General features: G+C 39.7%; 1 protein-coding gene across 6 annotated transcripts in view; it reads left to right on the forward strand.

Moving 5' to 3' along the window:
- Window positions 1-931: 931 nt before the first annotated feature.
- Window positions 932-23,811, forward strand: part of DNAJC5B (DnaJ heat shock protein family (Hsp40) member C5 beta) — a 98,550-nt gene continuing 75,670 nt past the window's right edge. For 4 of the 6 annotated variants that reach the window (XR_009603480.2, XR_009603481.2, XR_009603479.2 and 1 more), the window contains exons 1-2: window positions 936-1,085; window positions 22,900-23,019. The gene's annotated coding sequence lies outside the window, so the exon portion shown is untranslated. Of the gene's footprint in view, window positions 1,086-4,214; window positions 4,627-22,899; window positions 23,020-23,811 lie in introns of all 6 variants that reach the window. The other 2 variants (XM_060610645.2, XM_060610646.1) reach the window with 2 other exon arrangements.

The following is a 23,811-nucleotide window of genomic DNA, read 5'->3' on the forward strand; positions in this document are numbered from 1 at the left end:
TCACTGAGCTGTGAAGATTAAATGAAATATGTGGAAATGGCTTGTAAATGCTAAAACATGATATAAAATGTTAGTAGCTGGTGTTATAAAAGTACAATATATGCTCCCCACTTGAGAGATTTTGCAAGTACAATTCTCAGGCTTCACAGATACAGGTCATCTCGTGCAATGCAGACAATTTTTTAATGTCATATGGGGACAGTATATAGAAAAAGTGGAGGGTATGAAAGAGAATTAAATTCCAATGAAAGCCTATTTCCTTACTGATTATTCCTTCCCATTCTCTCCTCAGCAAACACTAGAACCTTGTATGGCATTGCAGCCAACACTAATCCTGGGTTGAGCATTCTTTCTTATCATTAAATCTCATTGAAAACATCAGTTACTCAAAAGTCACATTACTTGTTAATCTAGAATTGGTCAGGTGGCTCAGAATTTCAGAGTTTGGGCCAGAACAAAAGTTAGCTATTTCTGGTACCTATAGATTTTTTGAAAAACTAATGATCTTCCCTGAGACTCTGTTCTCTTCCCATGATGCACGTTATCTGAACGGTCTCTTGTCATGGGTAGATTCAGGTAAAAATCAACCAATAAGCTGCCTACCAGAGAACAATGATGTTGATAAAACCCAGAGAGCAGAGCCCATTGTGAGTGCAGTGTGTTCAGAAGGGTAGGGGGCTAACCCTGAAGGCAGCTGGGTTCTAGATTTAGCTCTGCCATGAACTACCTAGAATCTGAATGTCCGCATCTGTAAAATAAGTGAGTTAGATTAGAATCTAGCCACAAGGTCTTTAAGGTCTCTGTTCACAGTAAGATTCTATAGCTCTATAGGTCAGTTAACAAATAAAGGGATTAACCTTCCCAACCTTCCACCATGGGCAAGACAGAAAATACTGAAGCCAGAGGGTCTCAGCTGGGAGTTTGGGAGGAGCATGGATTCTACTCTGTGACATCACAATATTCAGCCCAGGCTCCAACTTGGCCACTGAGAAGAAAGTAACAGGAGGTTCAGCTATTGATATATTAGAGGCAGGACACTACCGGACAGAGCTAGAAGGAATCAGCTAGCCATGCCTCCAGTTCAGGTATATAACAATTGCTAAGCTTAGAATAGAAATTGCTGTTATCTAAAAAAATAGAAAGAGAGGACCAGGAGATGAGTGTATCTCCAGGCTTAGGAATAAGATAAGCATAGAGACTACGCACCACATACTTTACGGTAAAGGTTCCCAATGATCAGAAAAAGGCCAAAGGCAGTCCCACCAGAAAGCGAGTTGTGTTATGTCCTCTTAATAGCCAGACTTATTTAATGTCATGAAGCCAGATGAAGATATTTCCAAGACTTTTAACCCCTCACCGGTCTATCCCCAACCATGGCAAAAATGCAAAAGCAACAGTTACCTCGAGGAAGTCAGTGTAAAATTACTTTGTAGAGTAGTTTACATTTATTGCCTGGTGGTGTTTATTCTTTTAATAGCTTCTTCCCAACATTGAAAGGGAAGAATAGACTTAACAAAAAATAAGTTAACTGAAAGAACTGAAAGAAGTATTTTCATAGAAGATAATACAAAGATAGAAACAAAAGTAATAAAAAGAGGAGAAATAAATTTATTATGGGTTAGCAACCAAGATTAAATTTAAAGCCTTGAAATTTCAAGGCTTAAAAGGCAAAAGGCCATCATCTCCTATAAACAGTGAAAGAGAAGGGCCTTATGGTTGAGAAGTAGGTAAAACAGTTCAGCTGGAACCATCTACAGCTCCTCCCCCTCTAAAGAACTCATGCCAGTGAAATCATCGCTGGGGATGCAGACATTTCTGTTTTCTTTACCTTGCCTTGGGGTTTTGGCTTCTAAAGTATTTGTTTCTTCCTGGAGTCTTGGGGCCCGGAGAGGCTCAAGTGACGGGCAAATAGCTGTTCTGTTTACCAGTAGGGCGGAGCATGGGGTGAGCGCCAGGTCCTGACTCATCTCCACTGGCCTCCCTCCGTGTCTCAACACACTGCGACCCCAGAGCTGAGTACAAGACTGTTCAGGCAAGCACGCTGAGATTTGCCCGCAAGAGCTAAGTTTATTGCCACATTCCCTCAGTGGAAGCAGCAGTCCAGTGTTCTGACAGGTAGATTAGTTACCCACAGGGGACTCCAATACCAATAGACCAGGGGACGGGAGATCCAATCTCTAACCACAGGACACAATTTTAACACACTATGACTTCCAACATCAGGAATAAATATATCTCAGCAGTAAGACCAATACTCTATACACTATAAAAGTAGTAATAACCTAAAGCATGTCAATAAATCCGGAGGTCCAGATGAAAACAAAATGTACTTGTACATTAACTCTACTATATATTCAACCTCCCTCTAGAGAAACCATCATGATTTTTACAATTACAGTATTTATTTATTAAAAATGTTTTTTTAATGTTTATTTTTTGAGAGAGAGACACAGACAGGGGTGAGTGGGGGAGAGACTGAGAGAGATGGAGACACACAATCTGAAGCAGGCTCCAGGCTCTGAGCTGTCAGTGCAGAGCCTGATGCAGGGCTTGAACCCACAAACCACGAGATCATGACCTAAGCCGAAGTCAGATGCTCAACCGACGGAGCCACTCAGGTGCCCCTACAGTTACATTATGATCCAACTTCTTAGGTCCTTGAAAATTAAATCCTCAATGGTCCAACTTTTAGACTTCATTAATAGTTATTGAAAACCAAGTTTAGGTTTAACTTAAAATAATATCCAAAAAACACAGTGTCCTAACTTGTCTACATTTATATTCCTTGACTATAATGTTCTCTGAGCATTGTGTTAGTCACATACCATGGAATTTTAGAGTTGGAGGGGAACTAAGAGATCATACATTCCAATGTCCTCATTTCTACAAGAGGGAACCAGCACAGAGAGGTTGTGTCTTGACTTAGGTCATTAAGCTAGTTAGTGTTAGCTTGGGGAACATAGCTTAAGTCCTCTTACTTTCAGCCAGGTGTCTTCAATATTCCCTGCCCCTAATTCATGCTGAAAGAATTAACTATTCATATCTGACCTATTTTAGAATATCCTAAGAAAGGAAATCTCATTTCCTTGGAGTGGTTATTAGTAAATTCAAGTACTCTATATAGGTGGCACCAGTCACCAAAACTCTCCTAGCCTTTATAGCTCCAAATAGAACAAGCTTTGGTCAAGGTCAAGAAAAGGCATCCAAGACCCCATCCAAAAGGCTGAGATAACAATTAAAATAAATCCAGGGAAACTGACAGGTTATTCTGCCTTGAGGCCTGATTAGAAGTAGTTCACTGAAAGAAAAAAAAAAAAAAAAAGAAAAGAAAAAAGGCATTTATAACATTAACAACTTTCTGCTTTTTAATAAATATGCCGACTTTCTGTGGCCTTGCCTTTTCCAGTTTAGCTAGATCACTTTGTTTATGTGTATGAGTGTGTATACTCTGTATGTATATCATATATATGTATACTCCATAGATGTATGTATGAGTGAACACTTCATCTGGCAGGTGTGGCTATTACACCATCTGTGGTAACCTATCCTTACTACCTAATATACCTCCTTTATGAGCCTCTCCTGACTCTTCCCATGAATTAATATTTTATTTGTAATTATGAGCTGCCTTAGATTTTTCCAGGGTTTGTTTTATGTAGAGCTGTATATGTCTTGCATCTCTAATTAACCTGTAAGTCTGAGCCCAGTCATTCCCTGGATACAGATACTCACAGCTTTTTCCTATTCAATTCATTGCAAATATATTAATATCTGTCTAAAGTCCCAAAATCTGAAAGGAAATGAAATTGCTGAATATAAATATAGATCTCATTTTCATAGTCATCAGTGCCAAAGATCTGATGAATATTTTCTAGGCTGCTAGACTGTTTTTTAACCAACTAAAAAGTGTATATCCTGTAAGGAACTTCCATATGTTTCTAGCTATCCATGCAGATTATCTTTCATAAAAGAGAATTATTAAATGATCACTAATAGAAAAGAACATTCCATCATGACATAGGGTTTAAACGGGTTGTAGTAATGTCTTTCAGCTTCCACATTAATTGCAAAGGTTGTGTAATATATTGAGTAACTTTGCACATACTACGGCATAAAACTTCATGAGAAAGGTGATTGTAAGAAATGGAGGGTTTTATAAAAAGAGCTTTAATTTCAGATTCTTCATTGTGGGTTTTGCATTTTCATCTCTACAGTAAACTGAAACACAGGTATGCCAAGTGAACTTTTGAAATGTTTTCCATCAAATTACCCAAGAAAATGCATCCTGATCAGTTTTATTTAACAGCTTTGGGAGGAAAAAAAAGCAAAGAAATCTACCTTGCCAGAGATCAAGGCATTTGATTCTTTCTCTTGCTGCCACCACCTGGGGTGCCTTGGCATCTGGCCACACCTGGATCTCTGACACATACAGGACTCTCCTTTATCCCAGCCCAGCCTCCATGCCCACTCTCCTAAGAATTGTGCAATGAGACCTTTGTAACCTGAGGCTTGTGAAGTCTGGAAAGGAATGTGACACAGAGCCAACAGACGTTGCTGCCACCAGGGCTTAGAAGGAGCTTTCCTACCTGTTCACCTGGTGCCTGGGGGAATCTCAGAAGGGGAAAGGTATGCTCTAAAAGGAGTGGGAATGGAGCCTTTGGCAAGACAATGAAGCAATCACTCGGGTGTCTTTTCCCTGTTCTCTTTGCCAACTTTCAGAGTCATGTTTCATGCTGCTCCCAAGAGTAGTCTCAGATCCACTTTTGAACCACTTCCTTTCCTACTCCTAATTACACTCCCTGCTGAAAGCTATGAGTAGTAGGTTCATTCTTCCAGCGGCTCTATAAATGCTGATGGGTGATCCTAATGGGGGTTCTATATTAAACAGTGATATTGATGACAGATTGGTGGGAGCTGTTGGCGGGACAGCTGGAGAGATCTTTGTGATCAGAGCCCTACCCTATTGGTACTTGTCAGTTAGCAACACAAAACTCTTCTCCTCACCTCCCCCACATACATCTTCCTCCATCATGGCAAATAAACAATCTGCCCATTGGCAATACTTGAGGTTGTCCTACCTCTTCTGCCCAGGGAATTCTGTCATGAGCTGAGTCAGGAATAACTGTCTTTTAAGTTGCCCATTTATCAGGGCATTTGGGTGGTTCAGTCGGTTGAGTGTCCAACTCTTGATTTCAGCTCAGGTCATGATCCCAGGATTGTGGGATTGAGGCCCATGTCGGACTCCGTGCTGAGGATGGAGCCTGCTTAAGATTCTCTCTCTCAATCTCTCTCTCTCTCTCTCTCTCTCTCTCTCTCTCTCTCCTCTTCTGCCCCTCTCCCTTACTCGCACTTCTCTCTCTCAAAAATAAAATAAAATAAAATAAAATAAAATAAAATAAAATAAAATAAAATGTTAAAAAAAAGTTGCCCAATCATAATGGTCACACAAGTAGACCTCTAAAAGGAAGAACTAAAAGAAAGTGAAAGACTTACTCTTCAGTCTTATACTGTTTAGAACAACCAAATATAATTAATTATAAAGGACAAGTTCTGTATTTTATCAATATTGCTTATAAACAAAAGGTAGTCCCTGAAAAACAGATTTTTAGCGAGTTGAGAAGGTAATTTACTTGACAATTACCAGTATTTTCCTTTCTTTAGAACATATTTAGAATGCAAAGTCATTATTATTAGAAAATGGAGGAAGGATTTCTTTTATGTTAGAATAGGTTCTTTTCTATGTTAGGAACTGATACCACCTCACACCTCTAACATATTACCTCTTGCTGTACTCTGTCCTTTCAAGGTGGTTCTCCTTTCTTCCCCAAATGAATTCAGTATCAGTTTCAATCCACTTTGTGGTTTTTGAAAACTCAATATGTACCAGGCTCTGTGACAATAAAAAAGTTAAATGTCTGGCATAAATTTGGCTCTTTAAGAATTAAGAATTTAGTTAGGGAGACAAGATATTTACCTTTGAAGAGTTCAAAAGCAAAAAGGAGTTTAAAAACTGCATAACTATGAAAAATATTTGTATTGTGGACTTCAAAGTGTCCAGGGGCTAAGGGAAGAGTAGAGGTGAAGTTGCCCCAGGTTGCTCATCATAGCAGAGTTGGGACTTGAAGAGAAATAGTAGCATGCTGTTTAAGTAGTAGGCTTAAAGAGAAAAACCATTTTCTAGATTTTGGTCCTGGAACAACAGGTCTTCTCCTATTCACAGACCTTATCTCCACTCTCCCTGTACTTCTACAATTCTGTTTTTGCATGCAAGGTGAACAAACAATTCACATGGCTTTGTTGGGATATGGAAAATAGGAGTCATGGAAACATGGCACATGAGAAAAGATTAAACCAACCTTAACATGTGGTTTCTGTGAAAGGCCCAGCATACTCTACCCTGAACTGTGTCTGATTTTAATCATGGACATGGGCTTCCTGATCTCCCACCCAAAAGTTGGCATGTTCCAGACCTAATTCATTGCATTCCTCCAAATTTTCTCCCTTTTTTGTGATTCCCATCTCAGCCAATGACCTTACCATATTCCCAGTTATTCTGACGAGGTGGTGAGTCCTTTCTGATTCCTTTGACTCTCCTCCCATTCACTTGGTTATCAAGCCCACCAGGTTATCTCCACATCTCTTTCAAGTCCATTTCTTCTGCCAGTTCCGCCTGCTGTTGCCCTGGGCCAGGCTCTCATTCTCTTTCCCTAAGATTACCCATCTCCCCAACTTCATTGCTCTGATCTCTGTTGTTTACATCTTTCTAAAATAAATACTGGAGGTTTTCACTTGCTAGGTTAAAAATGGTTCAAGATTTCCCACTGTTTAAAAAATGAAGACCAAACTCCTTATCTTGGCTTTCAAGGTCTTTCACTTTTTCTAGCCATTCTCCTCTGCCAACCATTCACTTAGTCTTCCCCAGTTTATTAACCAGATGGACTCCTCTACTTTCCATTCTCCAGAATGCCCAGCCCTTTCTTTCCTCGATGGTCTTACTCATACAGTTCTCTTCTGACAGCTGAATTCCTACAGGATTCCTCCTCAGATTGGTGACTTTTTCTTTCTTCCTTCATTTATGATTTTCTCATGGCATTCTTTTTTTTTAATGTTTATTTATTTTTAAGAGAGAGAGAGTGTGTGAGTGGAAGGGGCAGAGAGAGAGAGAGAGAGAGAGAGAGAGGAAGACAGAATCTGAAGTAGGTTCCAGGTTCTGAGCCGTCAGCACAGAACCCGATGCAGGTCTGGAACTCAAGAACTGGAAGATCATGTCCTGAGCTGAAGTCAGATGCTTAATTGACCAAGTCACCCAGGTGCCCCTCTCATGGCATTCTTATTTTTATGACCCTTTTGGCTGAAGGAGTGAGCCAGGTGGGGTTGGAAGACCAAGAAGAAGAGAGAAGAGTTTCTTAAGACCCGAAATAGCATGCGCAAAGACTCAGAGTAAAGAGAGAATGGCATCTTCAAGGAACTGAGCAGTGTACAGTAGTTGGTAGAAATCAAATCTAAGCAGAGAGGAAAGAACTGGGGAGAGATGGCACTGGACCTGCTACGGAGCTGGGGTTTTAACTTAAGATCAGTGGGCAGCTTTCTTTCTTCTTTATAAAGTTTATCTATCTATTTTTAAAATTTATTTAGTAATCTCTACATCCAACATGGGGCTACTCACAACCCCAACATTAAGAGTTGCATGGTCTCCTTACTGAGCCAGCCAGGTGCCCCTGGTGGGTAGGTAGTTTTAAAGGGTTGGTTATAAGCAGGGGAGCAATAGATATTACTTGCACTTTAAAAGAACATAATTTATGGAGAACAGATGGGAATGGAGAAAAACTGGAGAAAAGACTGTCAGTTAGGATCCTGGTAGGGTAAACCAAGGAGATGATAAGCTTGGTCTAGGGTAGTGACAGTAGAAAAGAGAGGAAGGCAGTGGACTTCTGGAAGGCCCAGGAATGATACTGTACTAGGTGCAGTATCACTTCCCACTAATGCCCCACTAAGCAGATCAGACTTTATCTTGTAGGAAACAGGAAGCAACAAGGATTTCTTAGCTTAGGTAAATCTACATTTTTGAAAGAGAACACTGGAGATGGTATGGAAGAAGGCTAGAAGGGGAAGACTGGTTGCAGATGGACAGGAAGCAAAGTCATTGAGGTGGGTGTTAAATGCTGATGGCACAGCTGCTCAAAGCAAGTGAACCCCTCTCAGCACTGGTGATCCTGTCCCAAGTGCAGTTAAATAAAAATAAATACGTTTTAATTGAAAAGTTATATGTGCATGCAGGAAAAATTTAAACAGTATAAACTTTATGCCATGAAATAATTCTCCCTTGTATCCCAGTCCCCAGTCCTTTCCCTCCATGGAACTTGAGACAAATTTTACATGCTCTCCAGAAATTTTCTATGCATAAACCAATATGTACAAGTATGTATTATGCACATGCTCTCTATGTATATATGCACACATGTGGATCCACTTTTTAAAATAAGATTACTATACACATACTTCTATGCCTTGCTTTTTAATAAAAATGTGAAACTGCATTTTTATACCCTTTTTTATATCACCTCATGGAGATGTGTGCTTCATTCTTTTTATGCCTACATTGAAAATACTCCTACAGTTAACTCACAAGTTTCCCTACTTATGAACATTGAAGTCAAACATGGCTTCACAGGAGGAAGTCAAATTTTCACTCTTCACAGATGACATGATACTCTATATGGAAAAACCAAAAGGTTCCACCAAAAAACTCTTAGACCAACCCATGAATTCAGCAAACTCGCAAACTATAGAATCAGTGCACAGTTTAAGGAATCCACTCCTGAAATTATTGTTGCACTATATGCTAACTAACTTGGATGTAAATTTAAAAAATAAATAAATAAAAAGAAAGTAAAATCAATGCACAGAAATTGGTTGCATTTCTATACACCAATACTGAAGCAGAAAGAGAAATCAAGGAATCTATTCTATCCCATTTACAATTGCACCAAAACCCATAAAATACCTAGGAATAAACCTAACCAAAGAGGTGAAAAATCTATACACTGAAAACTATAGAAAAGCTTATGAAATAAATTGAAGAAGACACACAAAAAAAATGGAAAAATATTCCATGGTCATGGATTGGGAGAACAAATATTGTTAAAATGTCAATACTACCCAAAGAAATCTACATATTCAATACAATCCCTATCAAAATAGCACCAGCATTCTTCACAGAGCTAGAACAAACAATCCTAAAATCTGTATGGAACCAGAAAAGACCCCAAATAGCCAAAGCAATCTTGAAAAAGAAAACCAAAGTGGGAGCCATCACAACCCTGGACTTTAAGATGTATTACAAATCTGTAATCATCAAGACAGCATGGTACTGGCACAAAAACAGACACTCAGATCAATAGAACAGAATAGAGAACCCAGAAATGGACCCTCAAATGTATGGGCAACTAATCTTTGACAAAGCAGGAAAGAATATACAATGGAATAAAGGCAGTCTCTTTAACAAATGGTGCTGGGAAAACTGGACAGCAACATGCAGAAGAATGAACCTGGACCACTTTCTTACACCATACACAAAAATAAACTCAAAGTGGATGAAAGACCTAAATGTAAGACAGGAAGCCATCAAAATCCCAGAGGAGAAAGCAGGCAAAAACCTCTTTGATCTTGGCCACAGCAACTTCTTACTCAACACGTCTCCAGAGGCAAGGGAAACAAAGGCAAAAATGAACTATTTGGACCTCATCAAAATAAAAAGCTTCTGCACAGCAAAGGAAACAATCAGCAAAACTAAAAGGTAACCGACAGAATGGGAGAAGATATTTGCAAACCACATATAGATAAAGGGTTAGTATCCAAAATCTATACAGAACTCACCAAACTCCACACCCAAAAAACAAATAACCCAGTGAAGAAATGGGCAGAAGACATGAATAGACACTTCTCTAAAGAAGACATCCAGATGGCCAATAGGCACATGAAAAGATGCTCAACATCACTCAACATCAGGGAAATAGAAATCAAAACCACACTGAGATACCACCTCACACTGGTCAGAGTGGCTAAAATGAACAAATCAGGAGACTATAAATGCTGGAGAGGATGTGGAGAAACGGGAACCCTCTTGCACTGTTGGTGGGAAGGCAAACTGGTGTAGCCGCTCTGGAAAACAGTGTGGACATTCCTCAAAAAATTAAAAATAGATCTACCTTATGACCCAGCAATAGCACTGCTAGGAATTTACCCAAGGGATACATGAGTGCTGATTCATAGGGGCACATGTACCCCAATGTTTACAGCAGCACTTTCAACAATAGCCAAATTATGGAAAGAGCCTCAATGTCCATCAACTGATGAATGGATAAGGAAGATGTGGTTTATATATACAATGGGATACTACTTGGCAATGAGAAAGAATGAAATCTGGTGCTCTTAGCCTGTGTGGTAGCTGCCTCCCAGTGCTGCTGCATCATTCCCCACAGGTACTGAGATGTCCCCTTTGTAGTTGGACAGGTCTGAAGGTATTAGTTATTGGTCCAAGCTCAGGGGCAGCAGTGGGGAGGGGAAGGCTCATTTTTGTCTTCACATGTCTGAATACATTGAACTTGAGTGCAACTTGGAGCCACTAGGAGAGCTTTACTTTCCTTTGCCTTTGAAGTAAGCCACAGAACATTAACAGTTGCTACCCTTTATTGAAAGTTATGTGCTTGTGCTTTGAGCAGGATAATTTCATTTAATGTTTGCAATGACCCTGTGCTCTTCCCACCACCCCACTCTCCCATGGAAGGGTAGGGATGACATGGTCACCGTGGGCTTCCAAGGGCAGGGACTGTGAAACATCCTTCTTAAACCACTGTCCTCAGAGCCACCAAGAGCACCCTACATTGCCTTCAAGGTCCCCATGGGCCAGAAACATTCTGTTACACTCATCCCCAATTATGTCCATAAAAACAGCTTACAACATGCATGAATCAATAATTCTACAGGTGTGTGCTGTCTGCTGATTCACCCATGGAACAGGCCTGGGCTTTCCCTTCATTTGGTTTGCTCTTCGTAGCCTAACTAACATGTTGCTGCTCCTCACTTTCCATCTCCTCTGGCACTTTCAGGAAACACTGTCCAGTGGCAAACTTATTGTAAGTCCCTAAATCAATCTTATTTAAAGGAGACTCCTCTGTCCTCTCTTCCTTCATCACTTTCTGGGTTCTTCTCTGGAAGTTCTCTTTGTGGTGACAGCATAAGCAGTTTTCACAGTGTTACTAAGTTAGCTTTGGCCACAGCAAACCTCTTGTCTGAGAGAGGAGGAATCAAGATCAAGAAGACATGTGTCTTATCCAAGTTCACAGTTAGACGCCAAGTCATCCATCTCCCAGTCCAGTGTTTCTGGTGTACCCCACAGATATCAGTTCTGATGGGTGGGGTTCAGTCCAATCCATTGGAGGCAGGCTGAAGAGCAGCATATCTCCAAGGTGAGAGGCAGATATGCAAGCTGTACCAGATGACAAGGGAGGTCAGTAACTCTTTTGCATGGCTGCCTCTATGTACAACCGTTACAAAGATGTAGGTACAGCACGAACAAAGCAAGGTATTGGTAGAACAACTGGGATAGAGTAGTCCTTTTTTATCAACAGAAGCAAATTCCCTTTGGTTTTCATGCTTCACTGGAAGGCCCAGGAAAGATCTGAGACTCTTATCTGTCTGGAATTGCAACAAGTGATTCACTATGGCCCCCATTCCCAATGGAAGTGGCTTTGGCTTGTATCGTGTGTTTATAGAAAATCAGCTGGTAAGTCTGCATGGATTCACCCAGTGAATTCTCCATGACACCTTCGTAGGCCAATAGGCAAGCATTTGGGCTTCATGGGATGACATTTCCAGATCAGAGCCCTGGTCTGGTTCCATCTCATCACCAGTGTTGTTTTGAGTGTGAATTATATGATAGGAGCTGAGAGTAAATGGGCTCTTTTCAGCCAAGGTTCTGAGAACTCTCTATCAGATAAACACTAACACAAGGAAACAATCATTGGTGGTAACAACTCACAAAAGAAAGAAAAATAAAACTGCTTTCAAGATCATCCTACTTTTTATTTTTAAACAAAGAATACATGAATTCCAGGTGTTTTGAGAGCAATAAAGCAATTGTTGAGAAGGCAGCACACTCTAGAGGTGGGTAAAGACTTTGGAAGGTACCCACAGACATGGATGTTCATCCTGGCTGCCAAGACCTCATTGGTGCCCTTGGGCAAATCACCTACTTCACTGCTTGACCTGGGATTCTTGGAACTGGGAGACCTGTGATCCTACCCAGGCTCTGTTAGTAACTATTTGATGTTGACGTGTGTTACTTTTTTGAACCTTTGTTTCTTGATTTGTAAAATGAGAATAATAACATTTTCCCTGCCTACCTGTCCCTGTTGTTGTGTACGTTAAATGAACCTATGTGAAAATACTTTGTTAATAATAGTGTGCTCTCCATATTATATTTTCCTGTGATGCAGACATAATGTCTTTTGCTGAAAGTGAAGCAGGAGATTGGTGGAGAATGGTGGAGCATGGTAAAAAGACTAGGGTCTTCTGGGACACAGAGAAGCATGCAGGGCAGGGTTGCAACTGGGTTTGGAGATCATGGATCTGTGATGGCAACATTCACCTCACCAGTGGATGTTCAATTAAATATTGGTTGGGGCAGTAGAAGGAATTAGGGGTATTGACAAAGGAATAGTTACAATGGTGATGCCAGAGTCTAAGTTGAACAGGCAAAGGGTTAAAGAAAGGGACATGGCTGATAGATTTGGGGAATTAGGAGGTGTTAGTGAGATGTAAATGCTGTGTGTACAGATGAGCTAGCTGGTGAAGTGGGCAATGATGGGTTTAGGGTGTGAGGCTGGAGTTCAAGGTTTGAGAGCTGGAGGACATCCAGCTATCCTAGTAGGGCAGCGAGCCATGAGGGAAAGGGTGCTGGCTTGGAAAACCACATGGGAACTGAAGGGCCCCAGGTCAGTGACAGGACTTGGGTTAGAGAGAGCTGATTGCCAGAGTCCTGAGAGAATACGAGCGAGGTGTCAGATACAGGAATGGATATGGGGAGGACAGGGAAACTATGGATGGTAGACAGATCAAATGTAAGGGATAGAGTGTCTGGAAGGGCTTGGAGGAGAATGTTGAAGCTATTTCAGGGTAAATGAGAACCAGAAAACAGAATGACCCAGAGGCATGTTTGACTTAAAATTTGATATGAATTATATATAAACCAATCATTTTACACATAGATAATCAAAAGTTGTAGGGGAATCTTGACCTCAATATGCAAATATTTAAAATAAATTTTAATGGGAAACTCCTTTTAACCATTAACATTTTTAAAAATAATAGGCCCAGTGGCATGCTGGAGCCAGTTAGTTAGTACCAGCGGATGGGAGCCACATATTGTTAAATTCTCTGGAATTCTGCAAGCGAGGTGTCATGTTGGTAGCTTGAAATAGGCCTGGGAGGGAATAGTTACACCATGAAAATCTGCAAATACTATGAACAAGGGCTTTTTCTTCCCTGAAAAAATCTGGTTCCATCGTATCACCAGTGTTGTTTCCAGAGTTTGTGAATTATATGACAGGAGCTGAGAGTAAATGGGCTTGTTTCAGCCAATGCTCTGAGAACTCTCTATCAGATGAACACTAACATTTCCCAGCACTTCAGCCTAAATACAAAATCCAAATCTGCCCAACTTTATAGCCCTGTCATTGTGGTTTAATTGTATTACTAACAGAGATATGTCCAAACCCTTGGTACCTGTGATTGTGATCTTATTGGGCAGTAGTCTTTGCAGATGCAATTAAAATGTAAGTTAAGGTACAGTCTACTGGAGTAGGGTGGGCCCTTAATCCAATTTGACCAGTGTCTTTATAAGAAGAGGAGACCCAGATACAGACACACAGAACACCGCATTGAGACACAAACGCAGGGGAGAAGGCCACGGCTATGGGAGCAGAGACTGAGGTACCCTGAGAGTTGCCTGCAATTCCAGAAGCTAAGAGGAAGTTGTGAAACACATTTTCCCTCAGAGCTGCCAAAAGGAAGCAAAAATGCCAAGAACTTGATTTCAGTCAGACTTCTAGCCTCCAGAACTGTGAGAGAGTACATTTCTGTGGTCCTAAGTCACCCCGTTTATACTACCTTTTTACAGCAGTGCTAGGAAACTGATATCTGTTATGCTATCAAGTTTGGACACAAAATGAGTGGAAGTTCCCCAATGTGAACTATAAAGGGAAGGTCCCTGTTCCCTGTGCTCTGGTTCCAGGGAGAGGATCCTCCCCTCCTACGTCCTCCAGCATGTATTTTCTGTACCATCCTCTGGTCCTTCTTGTTAGCTGCCTTGTATTGTGTGGATTATGCTTTTAAGTATAGACGTGTTGCCTCCTCCTCTTCTAGGTGGTAACCAGAGGTTGTAAATTCAGATGCCTCATGGGTCAAAGTTGCTAAGTGTGATGCCAGGGGAACCATTTCTGGCTGGAATGTGTGTCTGCCTTTAAATAAAAACACCTCACCCTGCTGGTCAAGGAAAACTTGACTAAGACCTGCCATCTGGGGACTTCTGGGATGTGCCTGAGGGAGGGGGAATGTCTCTTGGCCTTTGCCTCCGCCCAGTAGCAGCTGGCTGGCACATATTCACTGTGAATTTGCTGCCTGATCTCTTACATCTTCTGTCCTGACCCAGCCAACGAGTGGATGGGTCTGAGACCTCAGAAGTTCAACAACTGCCCCAAAGTTTCTGCTTCCAAACAGAAGCTTCAACACAAATTTTTGTCAGGTTATAATGTAAATCCCCCAACTGACTAACTACTTGACACTATTGCAAAACTTCAGCCTCAGAAGAATGCAGTAAAAGGGCGGCACCCCTCTAGACACGGCCCTACCCTGGTGCTTCCATGAGTGTTTTTCTCACAATTCTTGAAATCTCAGGTGGCTGAGAGAGAGGCATCAGGGATACTGAAAATTGAGGGTGATTTGGGGTGAGGAATATTTTGAAGTTGAAACTCCTGTTTACAGTCCATTTCCTTTTGAACACCAGAGGGCGATACATCTACACTGAATAGCCAGTCTGCCTTGCTTCAGGACTGAAATCCTGGGAACCAAGGATTTTCTTTTTTTAATATGAGAACAAAGGCTGAATTGAATATTTGTTCATTTGACTATTTTTCTTAGGCCTCTGAGAAAGTTACAGAGAAGGCCTTTGAGTCGCTTACAGAATGTTCAAGCCCTGGGACCTGGGGCAGGGAGACCCTCTGAAGGGTTGTTGCAGGGTTGGGCAGGGGTGCTGCTTCCCTTATGGGCAAGCACTTGTCACACTCTCACTCCATCTAGAGATTGTCTAGTTCTGGTCAGTTTTGTGGGAGGGTTTAGACTGTGTGTCAGGTAAGACCAACCTTGTATAGGGACCCAGCATGTCACTTCCAGAGCTATCCTTTTTAAATTGGTTCCATGGGATTGTTCTACTTAGTATCTGGAGGTGAGGCCTGGCCCTAAGAGAATGGAGAAGACTGAGAGAAGGAGATGCTGTGAGGAGGGTGGAGGAAATGCAGAGGTCCTAACAGCTATGACCTAGATGGTAGCAGAGCTCTAGTGATGGTAGCCACTGACCAGTCTTTGTGTCTTTGGTCTTAGACCAGCTCTAACCAACCTCTGATAGTGAGGACATCCAGCAGAATGTTCATGTTTCTGGAGCAACACAGAAAACTCTACAGTGCATTGAAGAGTCTGGGAGGAGCAGGTGTAGAGCAGTTGGGGAGGCTAGGAGGCTTGCCTATGGAAGTGGTGGTAAGGGCCCTGGGAAAGGGTGACTAGGTCAACATGTAGGTGAGGGCTTGGCTTTGGAGCTATGAGGCCTGTAAGGAGAGCCCAAGTTGGACAGGTGCTCACCTAGGTGGCAGGAGGGAGAAGACCACCAGCATCAATTCTCATCTAACCTTGCATAGCTGGAATCCATTCACATGTGTGTGCAGTTGCAGAAAAATCTGCACCCAATTACATGATTCATTCAAAATGGGATCTGTCTACTTTTGCCACCTGGGAGAGGTTGGCTAAGCATTAGCTATTCATCTCTGAGCACCTCCAATGGCACTTAGCAGAGATTAAGACTGCTCTTAGCAATGGTGCGTTGTCTGGTATGTTGTCAACAGCAAAGCACCATTTACCTTACAAGATACAAGGTCCTGTAGACCAAAAGTTGTGCTAATGGGTTGATTGGAATTTAGTAGGCCAGCTGAAAAAGAATACTTTGACAAAATGAGGGAAGAATGTGTATCTAAAGTAGAAGGCACAAGGTAACTTATTATTTTGATGAATAAGTGAAATGTACCAGAAAGATCCACTTTGGACACTAGAAATTGGTGCAAGGCCATAATCTGCCTGGTGCAGTGGACCCAGAAGGCAGAGAGGACTGCTCTGCTTCCTCAGGCCTGTGACCAGATAAAAAAAGATTATCTTTGTCATTGACAATTATATTGCTCAATACAGCCTTTTTACTTAATGAGGATATAAAACCACAGAATTTGGAAGCAGAGCACTTAGATTTTACTCGGGTTCCTGCTTCTTACCACTCATCATTGTAGGTATTCATTCTTGGGGGAAGTCACATGACCACACTTAGCCAGTTATCTCTTTCTTAAAATGAACATTGAGTATCAAATAATGTAATGACATATGAAACACTTAGGCAATTACCAAGTGTGATATAAGTGCAGTTACAAAGTCTCTAGAGGGAGTCCTTGGCAATTCCTTCCTTTTCAAATATTTGTCTGTTACCTGGGTGGGGTGAGGCTTCACTTGAAAGGGGGCTTCATTAGAGTTAAGATAAAGATTTATCTTAAAGTCAATACTATTAAATCACCATCTAAATGCTAAACAAATAGGAATGACAACTATTTTGGTTTCGGTGTACTCTATTGTTTTCATAGGCTGTTTAGCCACATTCAGATGACAATTTGTAGAATGATCACTTATTGGAAACTCTACTGAAAACAACTTAACAGACATCTTGGGCTAATGTGAACAGGGAATAATTATTGGTAAAAACAAGGATCAAGAGTCTGCTTACAGACATTTTGTTAAAAAAAATATTTCTGTTGGACCTGAAGCCTCCTTGGTTATTACAGCAATTGTTTACTGTAAGTGACTAGGTTTGTTTGTCCTTTTTTTTTAATGTTTATTTATTTTTGAGAGAGAGAGGGAGTGGCAGAGAAAGAGAAGGGGAGAGAGAATCCTAAGCAGGCTTGGCACTGTCAGCACAAAGCCCAATGCAGAGCTTGAACTCATGAACCATGGGACCATGACTTGAGCCAAAATTAAGAGTTAGATGCTTAGCCGACTGAGGCACCTAGGCACCCTGACAAGGTGTTTAAATTTCACACCTGTGAAATACATATTGTGTTTCCTAATCAGGGGACAAGACTTTGTTGATATATATATTTTTTCAGTAACACAGGTCTCAGATTCAGGGCTTTACTTAACCAAATAGATACTGTACTTGATACTGAACTACATACACAGTAAACCTCATTAATGAATGTGCTTATGGTAGTTCCTTGTTTAAAGTCATTATTCCAACAATTTTTTTTCTTGAGCTTTAACACATACACCATCTAGTTCAGTCACAGATTGATCAGCAAGGGAGTATCGCAGGCAGTAGTCTCCTGCAATTAGACTATAAGCTTCTGAAGCAAAATACTGAAATGAGTTAGAGCTTAGACCACGAAACAGTGAGCTGGTTTCAAAGACTGGGTCTACTGCTTACTGGTTGGTGACATTGGGCAATTCATTTAACCTCTCCTCTAAAATAATTTCATATTCCTCCTCTGTAAAATAAGGATATGAAAGTACCACCTAATACTTTTGTAGGATTTTAATGAGATAATCTAGTTAACAAGTTAGTTATCATCATCATCATCATCATCATCACCACCACCACCACCACCTCTGAATCCCTCACAACCTCCAATATAGTACTCTGCACTGTGTAACAAGGGAGCAATTTCCCTTTGTTGTACAACTGATTCTACCTACTAATGGATTATAGATTTCAGATGAAATCTACCAGGATTGCACATTCAAATTCTTAAAGCACTACCAGTGTACTGTGTTCCAATTTTAGGGGGCAAGAGAGTAACTTCTTAACAGTTGCTCAAACCCTAACCCTAGAAAACAATCATTAGATCTGTATTTATAAAAGTTCCTGGCAAAATGTTGGCACACTGTAGACTTTGATAAAAGGTCTGAGAAGTAAAAAGGTTCATATTTCATTACTGTTTTACAGAGAAGACACAGGCTTATAGCGACTTTCCCAAAGTCTAAGAAATAGGAATATTGTCTTTATTGTCTTTGGATAGTTCTTCCTAAGTTAAATTAGGCAAAGTCAAGTTCTATTTTGTGTTTAATAACACAGATACCATTATCTTTAGTAAATGTTTTCTTAGGATATCCAGGGAATGGAAAATTCCTCCAGAGAGCTGCTTGGTTGTTTTCCATGTTACTTAACTGAGGAGTCTCTGCCCATAAGATCTGGTGTAGAAGGGAAGTGATGAACAGTGGCTCTCAACCTGAGCAGCTATTTAGAAACACCTAGAGCCCTGAAAATGCCCGAGTGTAGCCCAACTCTGAGATTTTACTTCAAGATAACTCAAGACATTTTGCTTTGGAATAATCTGGTGGGGCCTATGCACCAGAATTCTTCAAGTCTTTCTAAGCTATTTTAGAAAGAGCTTCCATCTAGTTCTTCCTCCATAGTCTCCTATGATTCTATATTCTAATGCTTTCTATGTAGATTATAGATTTAGGCACATTAAAATGCCATGCCCTTTGTAACTTCTGTATAAAAGGGACATTTTTAAATTTTTTAAAATTATGAAACATGACAGGAATTAATTTGTTCCTCTAAAACATATATAAACACTTGATTTTACAAAAGAAATTCCAGGATTATTCCATAATTATGTCTGAGATACCACTGGTGTGGTAGCAAACAGCCTCTTCATTTTACATGATCAAGCAATCAACTGTCTTTTTCCCTTCTAAATTCACTTAACAGAATGAAGCTTGCCCCCAAAGACTCTTCCCTTTGAAATTTACAGAATGAGGGGTGCCTGGGTGGCTCAGTCAGTTGAGTGTCTGACTGGCTCAGGTCATGATCTTGTAGTCCATGAGTTCAAGCCTGGAGTCGGGCTCTGTGCTGACAGCTCAGAGCCTGGAGCCTACTTTGGATTCTGTGTCTCCCTCTCTCTCTGCCCCTCCCCTGCTCAAGCTCTCTGTCTCTCTCTCAAAAATAAATAAACATTAAAAAAAATGAAATTTACAGAATGATAGCCTGAATTCCATACACTGTAATAACAATACAATGTAGAGAGGCAATAAAAATAGTAACCATAATATTGATAATTCTCCTTTTGTTCATTGTATTGGGCTCTTTCGATTAGGATTTGTTGGGGTATGTGCCCTTGCACATCACATGTTCAAAAATGAGTGATAGTTGCACCTGTAGAGATGTGAAGTTTAAATGAAATACTGTGTACTCTAATTTTTATATTAAATTTTTTTAAATTTTATTTATTTAAGTATTCTCTACATCCAGCATGGGAGTTGAACTCACAACCCCGAGATCAAGAGTTGCATGTTCTTCTGAATGAGCCAGCCAGGTTCCCCTCTAATTTTTATGATTGATAGATTATTTTGGTTGAATATCCAAAGTCATCTGGTACCTGCTGCAGATTCTCTGTTGATGTACTAGTCATTTCTTATAATAACACTAACCCCATGTAGTAACAGAGAGAGGTAGGTAAAAGGTCTCTAGGAGCACCTCAGGGAATGGTGAAGACCTCATAAATAGAATACACAGGGAAAAGTGGCATGTAAACTACTCCCTCTTCACCACATACATGGTTCTCTTTCCAATTTTCTACCTTCCAGAGAGACCACTTTTGTCCAGTTGTGGAATATCTTCTAAGCTCTCCTCTTCAACCTTGAATGATTCAATTGGCAATACTTTTACAATACACTTAGTGTATTTTGCATCAAAGAATTATTTGTGTACTTACCATGAGTTATTTCCTTTTACAAACATTATTTGAAATTCACCACTTCTAGAAAGCCTTCCCTGGTTAAGTGGTATATGATCCCATTAACCTTTGGCTATATTTTTAGATGATATATCAGAAACCATATATGTATAGGTATGTGTTGATATCCTATGTATGAGAGCACATGTCAGCATGTTTCTTTATTTCTCCAATTTAAGCACCCAGAGACAATATGTTCAGTGGAGAATACTCTTCCCACTGCCCAGAATATATTTTGTTTCTACCAGCAACCCCCTCATCTAGTTCTTTTCAGATCTCTGTTTGGTTATTTTTGTTCAGGGAAGGTTTCTTTGACCTCTGTTACACTGGTTTACATGGTCTTGTAACATCTCTCCAAAGTTTCTTGTATATACTTATTTGGATGATCATTTGATTAATATCTGCCTTTCTTGGTAGGCTGTAACTTTGTGACCCACAAACCCCGAGCTTACATTTGATTTTGTTTACCAGTGTATTTCTAGTATTTAGCCCAGTGCCTGGATCTAATAGGTGACTAACTGCTAAATGACTAGATGAAATAGAAACTGTGTTTTCTCTATGAAGCACGGCTACAGTTCTACTTCACACAGGAGTTTTGCAATACTTACTTTTAGAACTCATGGCTTAGGCAATACGTTAAAAAATTAAAAAGTAATGATTAAGAAGATTTAAGAAGTGGTTAATTATACAAAAATAATGAATTTTACCAAAAATATTAAACTGAATTTGAAACATAAACTGTACTTTTTAAAAACAGTCACCCATAATCTCATAATATTATTATAGCCATTATTTTCATTTCATCAAAGGATGCTGTCTTAAGCTGATGTGATTTTAGTTTTAAATGTCTTTAGCTTCCCTTTCCCCACCCACTTCTCTGAGTGATGATAGGCTGCTTCCTAAACTCTGGCTGGAAGTCAGGATCTATGGGAAATAGCCTTTTATTCCTTTGTATCTAAAAAATCAATACTATCTAGAGACAAGACTGAAATGTTCTCACAAAATAACCCTAGGCTTCCTACCTGTTGTGCCAAGCAACACGCTTAAACTCTGCCTTCAGCCTCAGGAACCAGACCCCATTGTCCCAAATTCAGAGTAATACCTGTCTCATTTAAGACTTTTTCAGTCATAGGATCTTAATCAAAATCATAAGAATTGTCCTCGTGGTTTGACCTTTTGTTGCATATGAAAGTTAGAGCACTTTTAATTAAATATTTTTTAATGTTTATTTATTTTGAGAGAGAGAGAGAGAGCAGGGGAGGGGCAGAGAGAGAGGGAGACACAAAATCCAAAGCAGGTTCCAGACTCTGAGCTGTCAGCACAGAGCCTGATGTGGGGCTTGAACTCAGGAACCATGAGATCATGACCTGAGCTGAAGTCAGATGCCTAACCAACTGAGCTACCCAGGTGCCCCTAGAGCATTGTTTTAACAAGAGATTCCTTCATTCTTTTTTTAAAAGTTTATTATTTATTCATTTTAAGAGAGAGAGAGAGACAGAGAGAGAGACAGAGAGAGAGAGAGAATGCTCCCATGCACATGGGAGTAGGGCACAGAGAGAGGGAGAGAGAGAATCTCACAAACCATGAGATCATGACCTAAGTCAAAATCAAGAGTCCAAGAGTTGGACACTTAACTAACTGAGCCACTCAGACACCCTAATTCCTTCATTCTTAAAACTACCACATTTACCACTATGGCTCAGTGCCTCTTGACCAAGGCAATTGACCAAGATTCAACTAAAATGTTCAAATATGAAAACAGTTGGATTGATGTAGTGAGCAATTAAAGTCTCCTCCTTATTGATGTTACATGTTCTTTCCAGTATTTCTTAAATTATTGTAGTTGACATACAATGTTATGTTAGTTTCAGATGTAGAATTGACAATTATATACATTATGAAATCATCATAATACAAGTGTTGTTATCTTCTGTCACCATATGACGTTATTACAATATTATTGACTATATTCCCTATCTATACCTTTCATACTGTGACCTTATTTATTTTGCAATTGGAAGTTTGTACCTCTTAATCCCCTTCACCTCTTTCACCCATCTCCCCATCCCCTCCCCTTTGGCAACCATCAGTTTGTTCTTTGTATTTATAAGTCTGTTCCTGTTTTAATTTTGTTTTATTTTTTTAGATTCCACATATAAGTGAAATAATATGGTATTTGTCTTTGTCTGACTTATTTCACTTAGCATAATACCCTTTAGGTCCATCTATGTTGTCATGAATGACAAGATTTCATCATTTTTTTATGGCTGAGTAATATTCCTTGTGTGTGTGTGTGTGTGTGTGTGTGTGTGTGTGTGTGTGTGTGTGTTCTTTATCCATTCATCTATTGATGAATACTTAGGTTGCTTCCATATTTTGGCTACTGTAAATAATGCTACAGTAAACATGAGGTGCATCTTTTTGAATTAGTGTTTTAATTTTTTCTGAGTAAATACAGAAGTAGAATTACTGAATGATATGGTATTTCTGTTTTTAATTTTTTGAGGAAACTGTAATGTTTTCCATAGTGGCTGTAACCAATTTAAATCCTCACCAACAATGCACAAAGGTTCCCTTCTCTCTATATCCTCATCAACACTATCTATTTCTGCATATTCTCTTAATTGGAAGTTCTGAGGGAAACCTGGAGGCAGTTCCATAGCAGCATTTGGTTGAGCCAAGCACCAGTTACCTAATGATCAACAGTAAATGTAGCATATATTTTGGTATCAGTTGGTGCCTTGTAATGGCAGCCTTTACTATCATGCATGTTTTATTTTCTCTTTGTTATGTTTTCCAGAGGGATAACCAATTGGCTGATGAAGTAACAAATGAAAAGTAATCTAACTCCACTGACCCGCTTAACCCTGGATGAGAACAATGGAAAGGAGTAGCCTTTTGCTTTGAAACAGTGGAACAGGTATGGAATAGCTCCTTTCATTGTTGCCTTCCTTTATTTCTTTGCACATCTATTTCCAGACCAGTTAAAAACAGCAAGTTGTTCCTGTTTTGAGAACACAGAATCGGAGTTATAGGAACAGGTACTGTGAGTTATTTCTAACATTTCCAAGTGGTCCCATCTTCAAGTCCCTGTTTATATAAGTATCAATGTGATTAAGAGATAATTATTTTTCTATAATGAGTAATTATGCTAGGGAGAATTATTACTTTTAAACATAGGCTTAGTTAGCATTTTGGATATGTGTTTAGCTTTAAGATACAATGTTATTTGAATAAGGAAATTTTACTTCACTAAATAGATTTCAATGGAGGAATCACAAAAATAATAAGAAAATGGCAAAGTATGTTGGTTTCACCAATGACAGCCATTGAAAGTGTTTTTGCTGCATTTAATGATCTAATTTTCTTTGCCCACCATCATTTTCTCAGTCTTGAAGGAACGCTTTCAAGAAAGGTATAGCTTGATTTTTTCCAATTTTCAGAATTGACATAATAGATATAGGTGAAGCATCTTTTGCTTTGAAAAGAATATTTTATGTCAACATGAAAATTTTAAAACAGCATTTGTAAAACTCCTGGAATTAGAATCTTTGAAATAAGTATTTATATTGAATTGTATACCCATCATCATTGGAGTGCTGAACCTTCTTTCAATTATATCTGTTATCAAAAGACAGATGAGCTATATGTGACCGAATAGTGGTCAGTGCTTTAAGAAATTATGATATTAATGGAATTATAATGTACCAAA

Source organism: Panthera onca, chromosome F2 (assembly GCF_046562875.1).
Source record: "Panthera onca isolate mPanOnc1 chromosome F2, mPanOnc1 haplotype 2, whole genome shotgun sequence".
Taxonomy (NCBI): domain Eukaryota; kingdom Metazoa; phylum Chordata; class Mammalia; order Carnivora; family Felidae; genus Panthera; species Panthera onca.